General features: G+C 50.1%; 1 protein-coding gene and 1 pseudogene across 2 annotated transcripts in view; both read right to left on the bottom strand.

The window, feature by feature from the left end:
• LOC144138732 (uncharacterized) overlaps window positions 1–19428 on the bottom strand; it is a 170743-nt gene that overhangs the window by 50253 nt on the left and 101062 nt on the right. The gene's annotated exons all lie outside the window — the stretch shown is intronic.
• Window positions 2660–3249, bottom strand: LOC144138956 (uncharacterized; annotated as a pseudogene).

The following is a 19428-nucleotide window of genomic DNA, read 5'->3' as shown; positions in this document are numbered from 1 at the left end:
AAGCCAGCCTGGGTTTCTCGCCCTTCGACCTGATCTATGGCCGCTACATCAGGGGTCCTATGGCCATCTTGAAGGAGTTATGGACAGGAGAAGGAATCGACCAGGACACGAAGACATCGTACGGTTACGTTGTCGATCTGAGAAGGCGCCTGGAAGACACCTGTCGCATTGCACACGAACAGCTTAGCAAAGCCAAGGTAGTGCAGAAACGCTACTACGACAGAGGGGCGAAAAGGCGCCAACTCAGCCCTGGAGACCAAGTATTGCTTCTTCTCCCGTCCGACACGAACAAGGTCATCCTGACATGGAAGGGGCCGTTCACTGTGCTTGAAAGAAAAAATGATGTCGACTACGTCATCGACTTGGGAATCCGAACCAGCTTGTTCCACATAAACATGCTGAAAAAGTATGAACCCCGAATTCCGGCTGAACAAACACGTCGGCAAGCTTCTATAGCACTCCAAACAGAGGATGCGGGATGGCAACAGCCGCATGAACCTTCTTTTCACCGAACGTATGTCGTGAACCGGCAAAGCTTCTATCCTACGAACTGGCCCTTTTACCGCACCGATCGGCAGGGTACTCCTGCAGTGGCAGAAAAGAATTACCCATCTCGTTGCATATGCCAGCGGGCGCTGGTCACCGCATGAGACTGCTCAACGTTGGTTTATATTCTAGTGGCGTGGACGGCCCTTGACTTTGTTTTTCCCCAACATTACCATAGTGCATTTTTTTTTGCTGTGGTGAGAGTGATGTGTGATTTTTGCTTGGAATTTATCTTTGCCTTTGCTTCATCCACGGGTGTGTGTTTTTTTTTGTACCCGTTACTTTGATCATCGAGCTGGTGTGTGTGCGCGCTGTCAAAGACGCTGAACGCTCCGCATCATGGCCCACGGACGACATCCGAACCGTGTGAGCAGGTTGTTTGACCGCAACAACCTCTTGAAGTGGGGGGTGATTGTGAGGATTGGCCATCATTGTTGGGAAAAGTGGACCATGCGCTGGCGCACGAAGACGTGGAGGAGAAAGAAGAGGGCTGGTGGTGGAACGCGGTTCCGGCAGCAGCGGAGACTCGGAGCTGACGAGCGGGCAAGGACCGGGGGCGGACCCGCAGTTCCTGTGATCCCGTTCGAGTAGTACGAGGCGTGTGAGTCGGGGCTCGCCGACGCGTGTGGGACCCGCAGACGACCGGGGCGCGATCGTGCGACTGGCCGAGGCTGGAGATCACGGCCCAGGGCGGAACCACCGCTGCACCCGTTGCAAGTTGCGTCTCACGTCGGACACACCGATCCAGGTGCGCCAGTACCCAATCCCTTTCGCCATTCAGGAACCGGTGAACAAAGAGGTGGAACAGATGCTACAGCTAGGCGTCATCGAGCCTTCGGAGTCCCCTTATCAGTCCCCCATCTTGGCGGTGAAAAAAAGGGATGGGACCATAAGGCTTTGTGTCGACTTCCGTCAACTCAATTCGGTCCTCGTCTATGACAATGAGCCCATCCCAAGAGTAGACATGATGTTCGCAAAACTAGGCAAATGCAGATACTTTTCTAAATTTGATTTTACGAAAGGTTATTGGCAGGTGCCTATGGACGAGGATTCAAAACCAATGACAGCGTTCTCTTGCGCCTCTGGTCTGTACCAGTTTCGATTTATGCCCTTTGGCATTAAGACAGCACCTGCAGTATTCACACGGCTAATGCGAAAACTAGTCGACGGCCTCCCAAACGTCTACCATTACTTTGATGACGTGCTCATCACGACAGAAACATGGCTGGAGCATCTAGACATTCTTCAGGCATTCTTCTGACGAGCGGGCAAGGACCGGGGGCGGACCCGCAGTTCCTGTGATCCCGTTCGAGTAGTACGAGGCGTGTGAGTCGGGGCCCGCCAACCCGTGTGGGACGAGCAGACGACCGGGGCGTGATCGTGCGACTGGCCGAGGCTCGGGATCATGGCCCAGGGCGGAACCAGCGCTGCACCCGCCACGTAGGACGTGGTGCATCTTCTTCCGTCTCGCTCGGGCAGAGGTGGCGACAGACGGCCAGCGCCCGACCGTGTCTCGGACCGGCGACGACCCGCCATCGACGTCGCCGAACATCCACCGTCGAGGCGGCTGTGAGAACGTTTTTTTCCCTCTATTGAACGCTGGTTAGGGGTATCGGACTAGTGTCTTGTTGCTGTTGTGCTTCGCGATTGTAACGCTTTTCCGCTGACTCGTTTTCTTGTGGCGCTGTTAATATACTTTCTTTTCTCTTACCCTCTCGAGTTCCGTTCTTACGCGTCGTACACCCACAAGGCGAAACGAGTCCATCACATATATATATATATATATATATACATATATATATGTATATATATATATATATATATATATATATTGCGACGGGCAACTCTTCACCAGGGCACAGCGGCTCACAGGAACACAGTAACAGGTTTAATCAACTGTCCCGCACCAGTCAGTCCCACAATCTCCCTCTTCGTCTTCATCTTCCTCTTCCTCAGCCCATCTCTCTAACTAGCTCACAGCCCTAGGGGGATTGTCCTGCTCTCTAGGTATAATATGTGTCTAAGTAATCCATAACACTTCCCCCCCTCCCCCGGAGGTGCATGAGAAGGCCGAAGAGAGGGCCTGTATAACAGTTGCCCCTATGATCACAGCTCACGGCAAGGTTCGCGGCAACTGCCTAGCGCACACGGCAAGACAGTTTTACGCTATGTGCCCGCGCTCGTTGCAGCGGTAGAAGACGTCGGTGACAGGGTCGTTGCCACCGGCCTCGGGGCAGTCGCGTCAGATATGCTGCAGGTGACTGCAGCTGTCGCACTCGCGGTTCTTCCGCTCACTGTTGGGGCAGTCCTGCGAGATGTGGCACAGCTGGTTGCAGACGTAGCACGTCTCCTCTTGCCCCTTGCACTCGAGGCCAATGTGGCCCATCTTGCATGAGTTGTAGCACGACATCTCGTCTGGTTTGTGCTGGCAGTTCTTGGAGATGTGACCCGTGCCGTTGCACCTGTAACACCGGTCCTCAGCCTCCTTGCAGTCCCTGGGAAAGTTGCCTGTCAGGTTGCATTTGTAGCACTTCTTCCTGATGGGCGGCTTGTAGTCCATGCGGCCACCAAGGCCGCCCCCACCGCAGACCCCGCCGTGTGGGCCCAGGTCACTGCCCCAGCTTTCTCCGCCGCCTCCGTCTGGAAGCACTCGCGGGCAAAGTGTCCCAGCTTGTGGCACTGGTAGCACTGCGTCGTCGTCATGCTCTGCCGCCGCCTTGGTCTGCCGGCAACTCGCATAAATGGGGCTGAGCAAACCACTGGCTCAAACAACAAGTGTTCAGTCATGTTGCCTTGTGCTTCCGCTTCCACCCTAGTCCCTGCCATTGGCGGTAACCATGTGCTAACAGCTGCTGCTGCTCCGATGTAATATCCATGTGCCTCTTGTGTCGGAAACCCCACGAAGACACAATCAAGAAGACCTTTCCACTTAGCCCGGATACACAGTAGTGGACGTAGAACGAAAGCAAGCATAAGTAAGAGCAGGCAGGACCAACCATTAGCTTTTGCACGAGTAGGAATATCATCACGCCGCATGCAGCTAGGCTTTGGCGAAAATGATATTTTGGCACCAGCCTGTTGACACCAGCCACATCCGACGATTCCAGGCCAAATTAGGCTTTCGGCTACCACGAACTCGACACGGTGGAGTCTTCTGAGAACACTCACGTCCAGAAGCACGTATCCCATCGGTTGTATCTCAGCTCCGTTGAAGGCAAGCAACCGTGTGGCGGGTGCGGACTTTATTAAGTGGGGCACGTGAGCGATGACAGAACGGTCTAAAATGTTGACGGCAGCACCCATGTACACTAGAGCCTTTAGTTATTGACCCAGCAAGACCACGTCGAGACACACCTAGGATGAATCGTGGGAAACCTTCGCCCAGACTGTGGTGTTCTCCGGCACTCCCACAGCCACAGGGGGCACAGACAACACTACAGGGTTTACCTCGCGTGTAGTTGTTTCACTGACCTTGGGAACTTCAGGTACATCCGAACCCGTACGCCCTGAATTAACCTCTGGCGTCAGGCGAGGGCTTGGTAAGTTACGCGGGTTCCGGCTCTCGACGACCTGCTCTGGTGTTTACCGGTGGGCTAGACAGAAAATCTGCTCGGCGTTCACAATCACGCGCATAGTGACCAGCGGCACCACACAGGTAACAGACCAGGCTAGGAGGACGCTGCCGAACCCCGCCGTAAGGTAGCCGACACTTGTAAGTCGACACGCTGGAGTCAACTTGCTGTGCAGCAGGGTATTCTACAGATGAAGCTTCGAGCGCCTATCCAACAGCCGCACGGACAGTCATTGCCAGAGCGAGACGCACTTCTCCAGTGCCTCAACAAATGCTCCGGTGTCAATAACAACTTCCGTGGCGTTCGGAGAACCCGCGAGTGCCTCGTAGGTTAGTCGCTCAACGCGATGCGCGAGGTCTTCTTAAGTCATACCTTGCTGTCGCACACGCTTCAGCTCGGCAAAATGTAGCTGCTGGAAACGGGCGTCGCCAACGGGGTCTTCCATGGCCGTAATTAGGCGGGGGTATCCGAGTCTCGTGTACCCCGGCAGGTATTCCAGCTCATCAGAGGCAGGAGGGCGTAGCTGTGCCACCAGAACATGAGCCTGGTCAGTCAGAGACCAATTACTGGCCACAGCAACTGACTCAAACTGAATATGGAAGGCTGCCCATGAGGTAGAACCATCAAAAACGGGTGGACGAAGTTGAACACACTAGTGCTGATTGGGCAACGTCGGTACAAAAAACGTGGAATGTACAACGGGCGCAGTCAGGTGCGGGGCAACCGGCCGACGCGACGATTCCATGACCGCCATACGATTGGACAGGACAGCTACTCGACTGTTGGCATCCGCTAACCAGGCAGTCATCTTCTCAGTAATTGAGCTCATCTTTTCGTCGATGGCGCAGTTATGGCGGTCCAGGCGGCCGACAAGGTTGGCAAAGAGCTCTTCTAATTGGCCCGAGTGCGCCTCATTCATCGCGGCAAACTCCGAGATAACATTGGTGCTTGACGTTAGTGTAACATGAGGCTCGCGCAGATTCTGACCTCTAGCGTGGCCCCCGTCGTCGTCGACACGGTTGGCACACTGGGTTGTGACAGGACTTCTGGCAAAGAAACCACCCACGGGAACCTATACGGATGAGTCACTCGCCGGCCTTACACCTTGTGGCACGAACACGCCACCCTCTTGGTTTGTAGTCGCCTGGTTTTGTCACTCAGGGAACTCCTCGATGCCGGATGCAGGCGCGGCAAGAAGGGACGGCATCTCGGCGAGGACTCGAGCTTGACTACGGGTCATCATGTCCATCCAACCGCTGCCACCAAAAATGCTATGGGCAACGCTTCCCCTGGACACAGCGGTTCACAGGAACACAGTAACAGGTTTATACAGCCGTCCCGTACCAGTCAGTCCCGAGATTTCCCGCTTCGTCTTCATCTTCCTCTTCTCAAGCCCATATAGCTAACTAGCTCACAACACTAGGGGAATTGTCCTCTCTAGGTATAATGTGTCTCATTATGGCATAACAATATATCAATAAATATTTATATATATAGTTGAAAAAATGGTTGACTCACGATTAAAACAAAAAAACCCACCCGCATCTTCCCACGGGGGGAAGCCGAGTAAATGCGTCGCAGAGTGGTGGGGGTATCGCGTGAATGTTGCGTAATTGGGTATGGTTTGGGAATCCTTAATTGTTACTTCGCCTTTATTATTCTTATTTATTGAATGAAGGAGAAGCGAAGGCAAGGAGTGTAAAGTTAAAGTCTGTCTTTATTGCTTGGTGCCGTCAAGCAAAGCGTCAAGTCAAGCGACAGCCAAGTAAAGACGCCCTTGACTGAATTCCGAACACGCGCTCCGCCGCTTATATACACACCACCCGCGTTCGAGGGAGAGGAGTACGGGGGAGAGACGCGCATGCGCACACTTCCGTACACAAGCGCGCGAACTTTCCACGCACCCACCACGCCGTTATCACGTGTACACGCCCTGCCGCCGTTACTGTTGAGCGCGACGCAGCGCACGGGTAGCTACGACGCATGCGCGCACAGACGCGCTCCCCCCGCACCGCCGCAGCTGTTGTTGAGAGCCACGGAGCGCACGGGGTACACGCGCACCTCCCGCACCGCCGCACCTGTTGTTGAGAGCGAGGAGGGTACGGGGGAGAGACGCGCACCTGCGCCACGACGCGACGCGCATGCGCAGTGAGCGTGTGGACAGCGCCAACAACATCGACGAGTGACATCGCGAGCCTAAGAAATGCTCGGCATTTAAAACAGTGGTTTACTGACGTTTCGACTCGAGGACCAGTCTTGAGTACTGAAGACTGGCCCTCCAGTCGAAACGTCAGTAAACCACTGTTTTTGTTTATAATCGTGAGTCAACCATTTTCCTCCTCAAGACGTTTCCTTTACTGCTTATATATATATGTAAATATATATATATAGCGAATCAGAAAATGGGAAATAAGGGGCTCGGTAAAATAAGAGAGAAAATAAGGGTTGGCAGTAAAGAAAACCTCGGAAAGCAAAGGGGAGGTTGTGGTGGGTCATAGAAACTGATGAAGATGAAGACCGGTATTCTGGAGGTCGTGGGTTTGGTTTCCAACCGGCGGGCATTTTTTCACCACTTTCTTTCTAACTCAAAAAATTCATCTGTTTCTATGACCCACCACAACCTCCCCTTTGCTTTGCGAGGTTTTCTTTACGACCAAGCATTATAAATATATATATATATATATAACACAGAAATAAGAGTTGGCAGTCAAGAAAACCTCGGAAAGCAAAGGGGAGGATTTGGTAGGTCATTGAAGCAGATAAAGAATTTGGCAAGAAAAAAGAAACTGGAGGAAAAATGCCCGCCAGGTGGGATCCGAACCCACAACCTCAAGAATACCTGTCTGGTGCGATAACCACTACGCTACCGGTGGGGCGATTTTCCCCTCCACTTTCTGGGGTATTTATGTTTAGGTATTTTTGTTTCCTGTCCTTGGGGGTGGTAGCCAGCGCCACTCGGACTACTCGGGGTGAAGGGGACCTTCTTTTTAATCCCCGGGCCGTGACTAGAGTGTCTACGACCTGTCGAGAGTGATCGACTAGCACTGAACCCTCTTAAGCTTCCTAGAGCACCAAGACTGCCAAAAGAGGCCCTCGCTATGCATGTAGCGAATCAGAATAGTAAATGGGGGGCTCGCTGAAATTAACACAGAAATAAGAGTTGGCAGTCAAGAAAACCTCGGAAAGCAAAGGAGAGGATTTGGTAGGTCATTGTAGTCACGGCCTGTCATGGTAGGTCATTCAAGTCTCCGAGTCACGGCCCGGGGGTTAAAAAGAATGTCCCCTTCCCCCCGAGTAGTCCGAGTGACGCTGGCTACCACCCCCAAGCACAAAAAACGAAAATACCTAAACCTAAATACCACAGAAAGTGGAGGGAAAGATCGCCCCGCCGGAAGCGTAGTGGTTATCGCACCAGACCGGTATTCTGGAGGTCGTGGGTTCGGATTCCACCTGGCGGGGATTTTTTCTCCACACTCTTTCCCATTTTTTTATCTGCTTCAATGACATACCAAATCCTGCCCTTTGCTTTCCGAGGTTTTATTGACTGCCAACTCTTATTTCTGTGTTATTTTCAGCGAGCCCCCCATTTCCTATTCTGATTCGCTACATGCATAGCGAGGGCTTCTGTTCTGGCAGTCTTGATGCCGTAGGAAGCTTAAGAGGGTTCAACGCTAGTCGACCACTCTAGACATGTCGTAGACACTGGAGTCACGACCCTGGGGTTAAAGAGAAGGTCCCCTTCCCCCCGAGTTGTCCGAGTGGTGCTGGCTACCACCCTCAAGCACAGGAAACAAAAATACCTAAACATAAATACCACAGAAAGTGGAGGGGAAAATCGTCCGGCCGGTAGCATAGTGGTTATCGCACCAGACCGGTATTCTGGAGGTCGTAGGTTCGGATCCCACCTGGCGGGCATTTTTTCTCCACTTTCTTTCTTTCTTTCCAAATTTTTTTATCTGCTTCAATGACCTACCAAATCCTCCCCTTTGCTTTCCGAGGTTTTATTGACTGCCAACTGTTATTTCTGTGTTATTTTCAGCGAGCCCCCCATTTCCTATTCTGATTCGCTACATGCATAGCGAGGGCCTCTGTTCTGGCAGTCTTGATGCCGTAGGAAGCTTAAGAGGGTTCAACGCTAGTCGACCACTCTCGACATGTCGTAGACACTCGAGTCACGGCCCGGGGGTTAAAAAGAAGGTCCCTTTCACCCCGAGTAGTCCGAGTGGTGCTGGCTACCACCCCCAAGCACAGGAAACAAGAATACCTAAACATAAATACCACAGAAAGTGGAGGAGAAAATCTCCCGCCGGTAGCGTAGTGGTTATCGCACCAGACCGGTATTCTGGAGGTTGTGGGTTCTGATCCCACCTGGCGGGAATTTTTTCTCCACTTTCTTTCCAAATTTTTTTATCTGCTTCAATGACCTACCAAATCCTCCCCTTTGCTTTCCGAGGTTTTATTGACTGCCAACTCTTATTTCTGTGTTATTTTCAGCGAGCCCCACATTTCCTATTCTGATTCGCTACATGCATAGCGAGGGCCTCTGTTCTGGCAGTCTTGATGCCGTAGGAAGCTTAAGACGGTTCAACGCTAGTCGACCACTCTCGACATGTCGTAGACACTCGAGTCACGGCCCGGGGGTTTAAAAGAAGGTGCCCTTCACCCCGAGTAGTCCGAGTGGCGCTGGCTACCACCCCCAAGCACAGGAAACAAAAATACCTAAACATAAATACCACAGAAAGTGGAGGGGAAAATCGCCTCGCCGGTAGGGTAGTGGTTATCGCACCAGACCGGTATTCTGGAGGTCGTGGGTTCGGATCCCACCTGGCGGGAATTTTTTCTCCACTTTCTTTCCAAATTTTTTATCTGCTTCAATGACATACCAAATCCTCCTCTTTGCTTTCCGAGGTTTTATTGACTGCCAACTCTTATTTCTGTGTTATTTTCAGCGAGCCCCCCATTTCCTATTCTGATTCGCTGCATGCATAGCGAGGGCCTCTGTTCTGGCAGTCTTGATGCCGTAGGAAGCTTAAGAGGGTTCAACGCTAGTCGACCACTCTCGACATGTCGTAGACACTCGAGTCACGGCCCGGGGGTTAAAAAGAAGGTCCCTTTCACCCCGAGTAGTCCGAGTGGTGATGATGATGGTTTGATTTTATTGGCGCAAGGCCGACATGGGCAAAGAGCGCCAAACACAAAGTGATTTGATGAGGAGAGAACAACAAATAAAATCAGTTAAAAGCTATGAGCACGGCTGGTGTAAATGGCCAGGGTGAAGAACAAGAGTGGTTAAGAATAAATAAGGTGGCTGGTGTATAGGACCAGGGGGTAAAAGCTAGGGGTGGTATGAGATGAGCTGTAAAAAGTGAACTTCTGATAGGAACTGAAAGGTGCGTTGAACAGAAAACAAGGCATCGTCTCCTAAGAAGTATGACGGGTGTGGTGGAATATGTCGTGTGTGTAGTTGAGGGAAGTGTTTGCGTCGTGTAGTGTCGAGTGCCTTACATTGTATGAGAATGTGCATCACAGATAGGGCCTCTCCGCACCTGCTGCACTGGGGTCTAGATGATCCCGTCAGCAGATACGAGTGCGTCGCATGGGTGTGCCCTATCCGCAGCCTACCCAAGGCGACTTCCGTGTGTCTGTTGTGTGAGTCAGTTGTGTACCGTCCCAAGTGTGGCTTTATTACATGTAGTTTGTTGTCTGTCTGTTCGTCCCAGTGTGTTTGCCATGTTCTGCGCAGGTGTTGTCTTATGTGTGGCTTGTGGTCTGTGTAGGGTACCGTTGTAATGTCCACAGTGTTCCTGAGTGCAGCCGCACCGGCCCTCTCGTCTGCCAACTCGTTCCCAGAGATCCCTGCGTGTCCTGGGACCCAGCAGAGGACCAGCTCATGCTTTTGTGCATACACGGACATGATAGTGCAGAATACAAGATTAACTATGTGGTTTCTGGCGGGTGTATGCGATGACAGTGCGCGAACAACACTCAAAGAATCTGTATATATGATGGAATTGGGAATGTGATTTTCAAGGATGTGTCGTACAATCAGTAAAATTCCATACGCTTCTGCTGAAAAAATTGATGTGTACATGCTCATGGTTCTGGCTGCATTGAAATTAGGACCATGAGCAGCGCACGACACCATACTGGAGGTTTTAGAAGCGTCACTATAAAATTCTGCACATGTGTATTTAAACTGCAAAGACAGAAAGTGCTGCAGTATTGCAGCTCGTGGTACACGATTTTTGTCAAGTCTCATAAAAGAAAGGTCGCACGACACAGGGCGAACTTGCCAAGGCGGTAAACTGTTAGAAAAGGATGACCTGTACACATCTAAAAACGAAGCACTGAGATCCGAGGCTCGCTCTCTCACTCTAAGTGAAAAGGGCAGAGGAACGGATGGACGATTTGCTAAGAGCAGAGATGTTGATGTATCGTTAAAGACAGGATAAAAAGGATGATTATTCAGTGATGAAATTTTAAAAGCATATAGCAAGTCCATGTACGTTCGTTGGTTCTCAAGGCTCCACTTATCACACTCGATATACAGACTCTCGACAGGGCTAGTGCGAAAAGCACCCGAGGCGAGACGAAGCCCCAAGTGTAGCACTGGGTCAAGCATTCGCAACGCTGTTTTAGTCGCCGACCCATATACCACACTGCCATAGTCTAAACGAGACCCAACCAAAGCAGTATAGAGCCGCAGTAGGAGTTCTTTGTCGGAACCATAAGATTGATGGGAGAGAACCTTAAGTATATTCATTGTTTTAAGACATTTATGTTTAAGTTCCTTGATGTGTGGAATGAATGTGAGTTTATGGTCAAACACAACACCTAAGAACTTGTGCTCCTTGTTCACAGGAAGCGACACGCCATTAAGAGTAATGTCTGGGTCCATATGGACCCCGCGCTTCCTGGAGAACACAACGCAGGAGCTTTTTACAGAATTTAATTTAAAACCATTCTTGTCTGCCCAGCCGGCAAGTTTCTTTACACCAAGCTGGACTTGACGTTCGCAGATTGACATATTGCATGATTTATAGGATATCTGCACGTCATCTACATACATGGAATAAGAGATTGTAGGTGGCAGTGCCTTACCAAGAGAGTTCATTTTTACTATGAAGAGAGTGCAGCTCAACACGCCACCCTGTGGCACGCCATTTTCTTGCACGTAAACGTTTGAGAGTGCACATCCAACTCTTACTCGAAACGTTCTGTCTGACAAGTAACTAACAAGAGTGTTTAACATGTTACCCGATATACCGAATGACTTGAGGTCCCTAAGGATCCCATAACGCCAAGCGGTGTCGTATGCCTTTTCAAGGTCTAAGAAGACAGTTAAACAGAACTGTTTATGCACGAAGGCATCCTTAATATACGACTCTAGTGCCACAAGTTGATCATTCGTGGATCGCCCCGCCCTGAAGCCTGCCTGGCAGCTCTCGAGAAGGCCGTTATACTCCAAAAAGTACACGAGCCTCCGGTTTATCATCTTCTCGAGAAGCTTGCACAGGCAGCTGGTCAGGGCAATGGGTCGATAGCTAGCGGGAGAAGAAGGGTCCTTCCCTTCTTTCAAGAATGCTACAACTATGGCATCCCTCCAAGACTTTGGAATGTGCCCCGAAAGCCATATCTTGTTGAAAAGGTGAAGAAGTGTTACAAGAGTGTCTGTGTGTAAGTTCTGTATCATTGTATATGTAATGTTGTCTGGGCCTGGAGCTGAGGGTTTACACGTGCTCAGAGCACCCCTCAGCTCATGAAGCGTAAATTCGGAGTTATAAGAGGTGGCTGACCTGTCATTGTCATGTAAAGGTTTCTTTTCGGCCACGAGTTTGTGTTTCATGAAGGTGTTTGTGTAGTGTGCTGAACTAGAAACGTGTTGGAAGTGTTGTGCGAGTGTGTCAGCCTGGTCTTCGAGTGTGTCCCCTGTTGTACTGACCAGAGGCAGGCTGTGTGTTTGATGTCCCTTGAGTTTCCGTATTCGTGTCCATACTTTCCGTGTGTCTGTGTAGGAGTTAATTGATGTTATGAATGTACGCCAACTCTCTCGTTTTGCCTCACGGCGCACACGTTTCCCTAACGCCTTGGCCCGTTTGAACAAGAGGAGGTTACTCGACGTGGGGTACCGGCGAAGGATACCCCACGCCTTGTTCTGGGCCTCTCGCGCCCGCCTACAGTCCTCATTCCACCACGGCCTCCGCTGGTTGCGCGGGGCAACAGAGGCGTGGGGAATGGACTTTTCGGTGGCGTCGAGGATGTGCGCCGTGAGGAGTTGGGTAGCTTCTTCAACGTGTAGGTGTCCTATGGATGTGTGGTGTAGTTTGGATGTCTCTGTAAATGTGTTCCAGTTAGCTCGTGCTTCATTGAACCTATTATGGGAAGATGGACTGCTCGAGCCTTTACCTATATACGTTAATGAAGTGGGGAAATGGTCACTGCCATATGGGTCCGTGCCCACACCCCACTCGAGAAGAGGAAAGAGAACTGCGGAGCCAATAGCCAAGTCAAGACATGAGTATGTGTTGTGACCTATGTTATGGTATGTAGGCTGTTTATTGTTGAAAGGCATGCTCCAGAGGATGTAAGAAACCTCTCTATCAGGCGACCTCGGGCATCCGTACGAGAAGAGCCCCAAAGAGAATTGTGAGCATTAAGGTCGCCTGTTAGAATGTATGGTTCGGGCAGCTGGTCAACCAGCGCCTCGAAGTCAGAACTCAAAAGTGTAACATCAGGAGGAATGTATATGGAGCATACCGTTATCAACCTATTAAATATTATTAAGCGTATTGCTACAGCCTCAAGGATAGTGTTCAAGGTGACAGGGTGGCATGCTAAGGATTTCCGGACGATTATGGCCACACCGCCAGAAGAGTGTGTGCAGCCATCCCTGTCTTTCCTGTATACCAGGTAACAATTCAAGAAATTTGATTGTTTAGAATTCAAATGTGTTTCCTGAACACACATTACACTTGGCTGATTGGTATGCAGAATCTCATACACGTCGTCAAGATTATTCAGAAGGCCTCTGCAGTTCCATTGAACAATATTTTCTCTTCCCATTATTTAGTGTGAGAGCTACTGGAGTGTGTATGTTTATGTGTCGTCTTTCGGGGCTGTGACTCTTGGATTGGGCTTTTTGGGCGGCCTATCTGTAGGCTTGGACGTCGGAGGCCGCTCCTTGCGCTGCGTTGCAGGCAAGAACGGCACGACGTCCATCTCGTCGTCCGATGTCCTGGGTGTTCCCGTGGAACCGGGCCCCCCGGACTTGGCCCCCCTTCGGGGGCCCTTCGTTTGACCCGCCACCGCCGGTGGTGTCGGAGGCACCAGAAGTGGCACGGGCGGTGCGGTGGCGGTGGGAGCCGATGCGGGGCTCGTGGTGTCCATGGCACACTCCAACGCACTGGACGATGGGGAGGCACGGACGGGAGCGGCACCGGCCCCGACAGAAGAGGCTGCCACCACAACCGCTGCTGCCTGAGCAAGCGGCGTGGTGGCGGGTTGGGCTACCAGAGGCAACCCAGGGGGGGGCGGGGGCGGGACCAAGTCCGACTCTAGGTACTGGGTCCCCGCCGAAACAAGACGCCGCTCCGCCCCCCGGCGAGCTGCGTCGGCGTACGTGCCCAGAGGGAAGGAGGCGAACCTCTTCCGTGCCTCTGGGAAGGTGATGTTTTCGTTGACTTTCAAGGCAATGATCTGTTTTTCTTCTTTGAACTTTTCACAGCTCCTAGAATAGGCAGCGTGTGGTCCCTGGCAGTTGGCACAGGTGAAGTTCTCGGATTTACAATTGTCAGTTTCATGATCATGTGCTGCACATTTTGCAACGTCAATTTACCACGACAAGACGTTGTGCCGTGCCCAAACCGCTGGCACTTGAAACAGCGGCGCGGGTTCGGCACGTAGGGTCGGATTGGACATCTCAAGAAGCCTGCGTTGACCGACTCAGGAAGGTTAGAGCGGTCAAGTGTCAAGATTATGTGCTTGGTTGGAATTATTTCATCATTTCGGCGTATGGTGATTCGCCTCACTGCTGTCACGCCCTGCTCTCGGAGGCCCTCGAGCAGGTCTGCTTCAGTCTCATTCATTAGATCCCGATCAGAGATCACGCCCTGGCAGCTATTGAGGCTGCGATGGGGCGTGATCTTGATGTCAACATCTACCATGCGCGTTTGCTTGAGGAGGTTAGAGGATTGTTGCTTGCTTTCTACTTCTATCAAAACTTCTCCCGTTGTGAGTTTCTTAGCCTTATACGACTTTCCGATAAGGCTTTCAAGAAACTTGGAGATTAGAAACACAGATTGGGAAGTGATGGGGTTTGTCTTGTCAACAGATTCCATGATCAGAAACCGCGAGAAATTATCAGGCTTTTGGGGAGAGATCGATTGCAAAGGAGGAAAAGAAACTTCGGTGCGGCCCCTTTTCGGGGGCCGATCACGTCTGGGGGGGGGGTTTAGAAAATGCCATACGATACATTGAAAAGCAGGGAGACGGGGGTACTTTCTTCCACAACCTTACCCTGATAGCTGAGGAGGTCCCGGAGCTCCCTGCCTGGTAAACAGACAGGGAGCCCATCCGCCGGAGCTTGACCTGGGCTCCGACGGCCACCGTTAGAGGTTTCTACCCTTCACCTTCAAAACACATCACCACGGTAGGACACAGCTTATGTTGGGGGGCTCGGGGTCCGCGGTATCGCCAGTACCGTCACCAAGATTACTCAAGGTGCCCCGTGCGGGGTAGTCCGAGTGGTGCTGGCTACCACCCCCAAGCACAGGAAACAAGAATACCTAAACATAAATACCACAGAAAGTGGAGGAGAAAATCTCCCGCCGGTAGCGTAGTGGTTATCGCACCAGACCGGTATTCTGGAGGTTGTGGGTTCTGATCCCACCTGGCGGGAATTTTTTCTCCACTTTCTTTCTTTCTTTCCAAATTTTGTATCTGCTTCAATGACCTACCAAATCCTCCCCTTTGCTTACCGTGGTTTTATTGACTGCCAACTCTTATTTCTGTGTTATTTTCAGCGAGCCCCCATTTCCTATGCTGATTCGCAACACCCTGACAAACCAGGAAAGGCATGGAGGACATGTTTACTTCCGCGCGATGCTTCTCTACCTAGGATGCGTGGTTGTAGGGCATGGGCTGGAAGAACAACGTAATGTCCCAAGCAATATTAAGGATGCCAAGCTTATAGCACAAGAAAATACATATCGCCAATGACGCGAGGGCGACAACTCTCCGCTGAAAACTGATAGCCAAAGAACCAACCACAAAAGCAAACGAATACGCTGCTCAATTCGGTGCTGTCTGTATATGCCCATGTATGACGCAGTGCGGGATGTACCGCGTGCCTGATACGGCAACACAACACGCAGCGTTTTTAAGGCTAAGTCCGGTGTGTGTGCTGTTAGAAAGCGGTCACCTGAAGTCATACGCCGTCAAAAGGGTGATTTGAGCCTTAAAGGAACAAATCGCATTTCTCTGATATGGATTTGGAGTATATTAGTTACCAATGGACATTATTTTCAAGATCAAAACTTTACTTATATATTGTGCCAATTGAATGCAAATCTTGAGTTGATTACTCATCAGTAGCGCAAATTTCAACGGTCGGTACATTCAAAACGAAAACCTGTTTAGCTGGGTCGCTTGTCGCGAACTCTTCGAATGTTGTTTCGATGAAGATGATTGGGAGAAAGATTTATGGCCAAGGACTACTTATCATGAAGGACACGGTAGAAGGCTACACAGCCGAGTCCGGCAAGTTCGGGAGCTCTATAAGCGCACTACTTAGCTAACGTTTATTTGAGACACTGGAAGGTAGTTGACACCGTCTTCATTTCCCTGTCTGCATAAAGTCAGTGGGTGTGTATATTCCGTTCGTACGCTTTCCTACCTTTTGGGGAACAATTTTTAGCGAAATATATCATAATGTAAAATTCAGGCCGATGCCCTCCGCACACATGGATAAACTGTGAAGCGGCAGTGTGCGGCTGCTGTTGGCGATTGCCAAGTGGACGCTGCTCGCCCAGCACTGACACTTCGCCTGCCCGCCATTGTTGCTTGAGCTGTTCGTTGCGTGGTTGTGGACGCCCCATGCTTTTAGGAAACAGCAGCGTAATTATGCAAACCTTTCATAAAACGTGTGGGCTTTGAACGCACACGTGTAGAAAAGTCATAACATGAAGGGAAAAAACTTGGGAAGTGTTTTTAACTCATTGACATGAAGGAACAAAACATGATAAATGTTTTTATCTCATTACGCTTTCTCAACTCTAAATTGGGCTATTCTTTCTCCTGAGGTCAAGATCAAAACCTACGCTAGCCGAATGCGCGAAAGCCATCAGTTTCCTTTTTACGTACACAACTTTGTAGGTCTAAGCTCCTGTAGGACACCTCAATTTGCTCCGTTTCAGCAACAGATATATTCCAGAGGCAGAAGATGTTGTCTTTGTACTTTAGAGGATACGATGGACTTGTTATCACTCCAGTTGTCGAGTGCATATCACCTCCACAAACACCTGCACAAGGCAAAAAAGGAAAATTTGCATCAAAACAGAGCACGCTGCTAAGAGAAATCAAACATTCCAAAAATGCACTAATAGTGTTGTATACTGGGAAAAGCAAAAAAGTGGTTAAGCGTTACGTTTAGCGCCATAAACAACTCTTCAGTGAAAGACGACACAACGAAACGTAGAGATTTGCACCTGAGTTGCCCTGAACTCATTGTGAAAAAGCGGTATAATAGAGAGTTTTCTTACCGTTTCTGACGGTCCGCTCCTGTCCGATTGCACGCGGAAGGGCCATTCCGCATGCGTGGCGCGCTAGCGCGCTACCGCCGATACCGCAGCGGGGCCCCGCTCCGCTAACCGGGGCCTCTTAGCAGACCGTCGCGGCAGCTTACGCTACGGAGTGAGCGGAATTTTAATATGGCTGCCCTCACGATGCGAGCGCGCTACGGTGAACTCCGTTTCTTCAGTTGAAACACGAGTGACGATACCGCGAAAGCGATTCCGAATAGGCAAAGCTGTAACACACCTCAACGAGCTTTAGAACGGAAGCGAAAAACGTCGACCGATGCGCGGGACTGCTTCTATGCGCGCCTTGGCTTGGCTATTCCAATGTTTAATGGCTTCTTTTTTTTCAGAAAAATTATACCATATCAGCGACTGCATTATACAAAAAATGTTAAATAAAGTCAAGAAACACAGTATTTTGTTTTGTTGGGTGGACCAAATACAAATTCTTAAGTTTCCTTCAGGATGAAGTTTTGGCAATTTTGGTTTACACGCGCACGCGAAACGAGCAGTCACGCACGCGAATCATTCCCCGCCGAGGGAGATACGCTTATCGCTTAGCTGGAAGCCTTTTGCTGCTGACGCTCCGGTTGTGCTGAGCGGGACGTCGGAAGTATAGGGGAGCGTCAAAAACGGTAAGATAAAACTCTCTATTTACAAAGCAAGCACAGTGTTACTCATAAAAATTAAAGTCACATGGTGCTCCGCATTGCCGCATATTGTGAAGGGTGAAGGACAGGGGAAGATGTTTCGGTAATGAAGCCAATGTCAGCATACTGTCACGCAAGACGCCGTAACGCCGGTTTGGGCGTAACGTTCAAAAGGGCACTTTCTTCAAGTGTTGCACTTTTGTAAAGACGTACAAGTTCATTTTACCGCTAGGGGTGTAAAAAGTGTGCAAATCTTTTAACCAACAGTGTCGGATCAGAACGACATTTTTACTAACGTTCATTCGGCTGGTGTTTTTATTGTAATGTTGTACAATTCAACGATGTTTGTTGCGTCTTATTAAAAATGGCGTGATTGTTTTTGTTGCGTGTGTTATGTAGCAGTGGAAAGAAATATTTCCGTTAGAAAAGATAAGGTAAGAAAAGGTAAGCTACATTTCCCCGTGCGCCACGAGTAATGATATGATTTAAACAACTATTCTCAAATTACCGAATGAAGAAAAGGGAGGATTTCGTTACGTGCAGGGGGGTAAAGCGAGCTCTGAGACCGTACGAATCGTGGGCGCTGACATGATAAAATTCCCACGGTTGCCAGATCAAATGTATTCAGCCATCTAAACAGTTGGTCCGTAATTATTTAACTAAAACAAAGAAATGAAGCAAAATAGTTACAAATAATTGCCTCAGAAATTAGAACTAGCTATATAAAAATCTTTTAGTGTAGTTAAGCTCTAGTGTAGTTTAGTGTAATTAAGCGAAGAAAGAGTAAGTGCGTAGTTCAGTTTTGGTTTCGATTTTCTTTAGGTGTGCTAGGAAGTGGCCGGCCAAGCCCTTGCGCCTGTCTTGCGCAGTGTGTGTGTGTGTGTGTGCAGTCTCCAGCTCAGATTTGCGTGCGTGCAAAACGTGTACAACTGATACAACTCGGATGCACGCGCTGAGCAAGCGCCTCCCCTGGTGGCTGCGAGGCTGTCATTCGTTTCTTCCCGTTAATCACCTTACCTACTGCCCCTGAACTGACGCCGGAACAGCGATTCCGATCTGACCTTGACTACCGCAAGTTCACTTCAGGCTACGGAGTGGCAGCCAGCGATCGTTCCCGTTGGAAGAGAAATAAAAGAAACTTTATAACCGTTCGGTTCCACTTGTTTTCTTCATGGAACTTTTTACAGCTCTCCGTGCTTCTAACTTTCGCGCAAACGTTCGTGAAGGTAGGGCGAAAAAATAGGTAACGGAATGCGGTTTGTTTTTTAATCAGTCACAATAAGTAAATAGGTCAATGTTCTCTCCTCGCGCGCTCTGTGCGGCAAATTACTGCCCATTCAATACTGCCCATTCAGTCCCGCAAGCTTTCCCTTTGAATTGGTGGAAAGCTGCTAGAACTTGACGAATACAGACAGACAAAAAACGGGACACGCCGCTGACTGTATTTCGCATACTCCCGCATACTCCCGTGGCATGCATTGTGCCACTCCGTTGGCCTGCAATCGACCGTGCTCTTTCGTTAATGTGTTTCAAAGGGCCGCGACTCACCGGCAATATCAGCGTTGGCCCATGCGATAACATTTTTTTTGTCAATAAAGGTTTTACCTTCAGCTAAAGCAACAGTTCACTTCACTTCGTTTGAAAAGCGTTGAGTGACTCGCAAATTGTAACAGAATGGCAAATAAAGCGGCAAAGCACAAACATGCAGGGATATCATGACGGAAATACATTTTTTATGCGCCCCAGTACGCATCAGCTGATTCCTTGGCGTCCTCACGCATGCGATCAGTCGCATTCCAGCTTGCGCGCAAGTGTTGTGTGATCGTTGCCACATCTTGCTCAAATAGTCTCAGTACATATCACTCA

This window comes from Haemaphysalis longicornis, unplaced genomic scaffold (assembly GCF_048455015.1).
Source record: "Haemaphysalis longicornis isolate Haplotype H1 unplaced genomic scaffold, Haemaphysalis longicornis Haplotype H1 scaffold_5, whole genome shotgun sequence".
Classification (NCBI taxonomy): Eukaryota; Metazoa; Arthropoda; class Arachnida; order Ixodida; family Ixodidae; genus Haemaphysalis; species Haemaphysalis longicornis.
The sequence above is the reverse complement of the archived record's forward strand: the minus strand, read 5'-3'. Positions and strand labels throughout refer to the sequence as shown.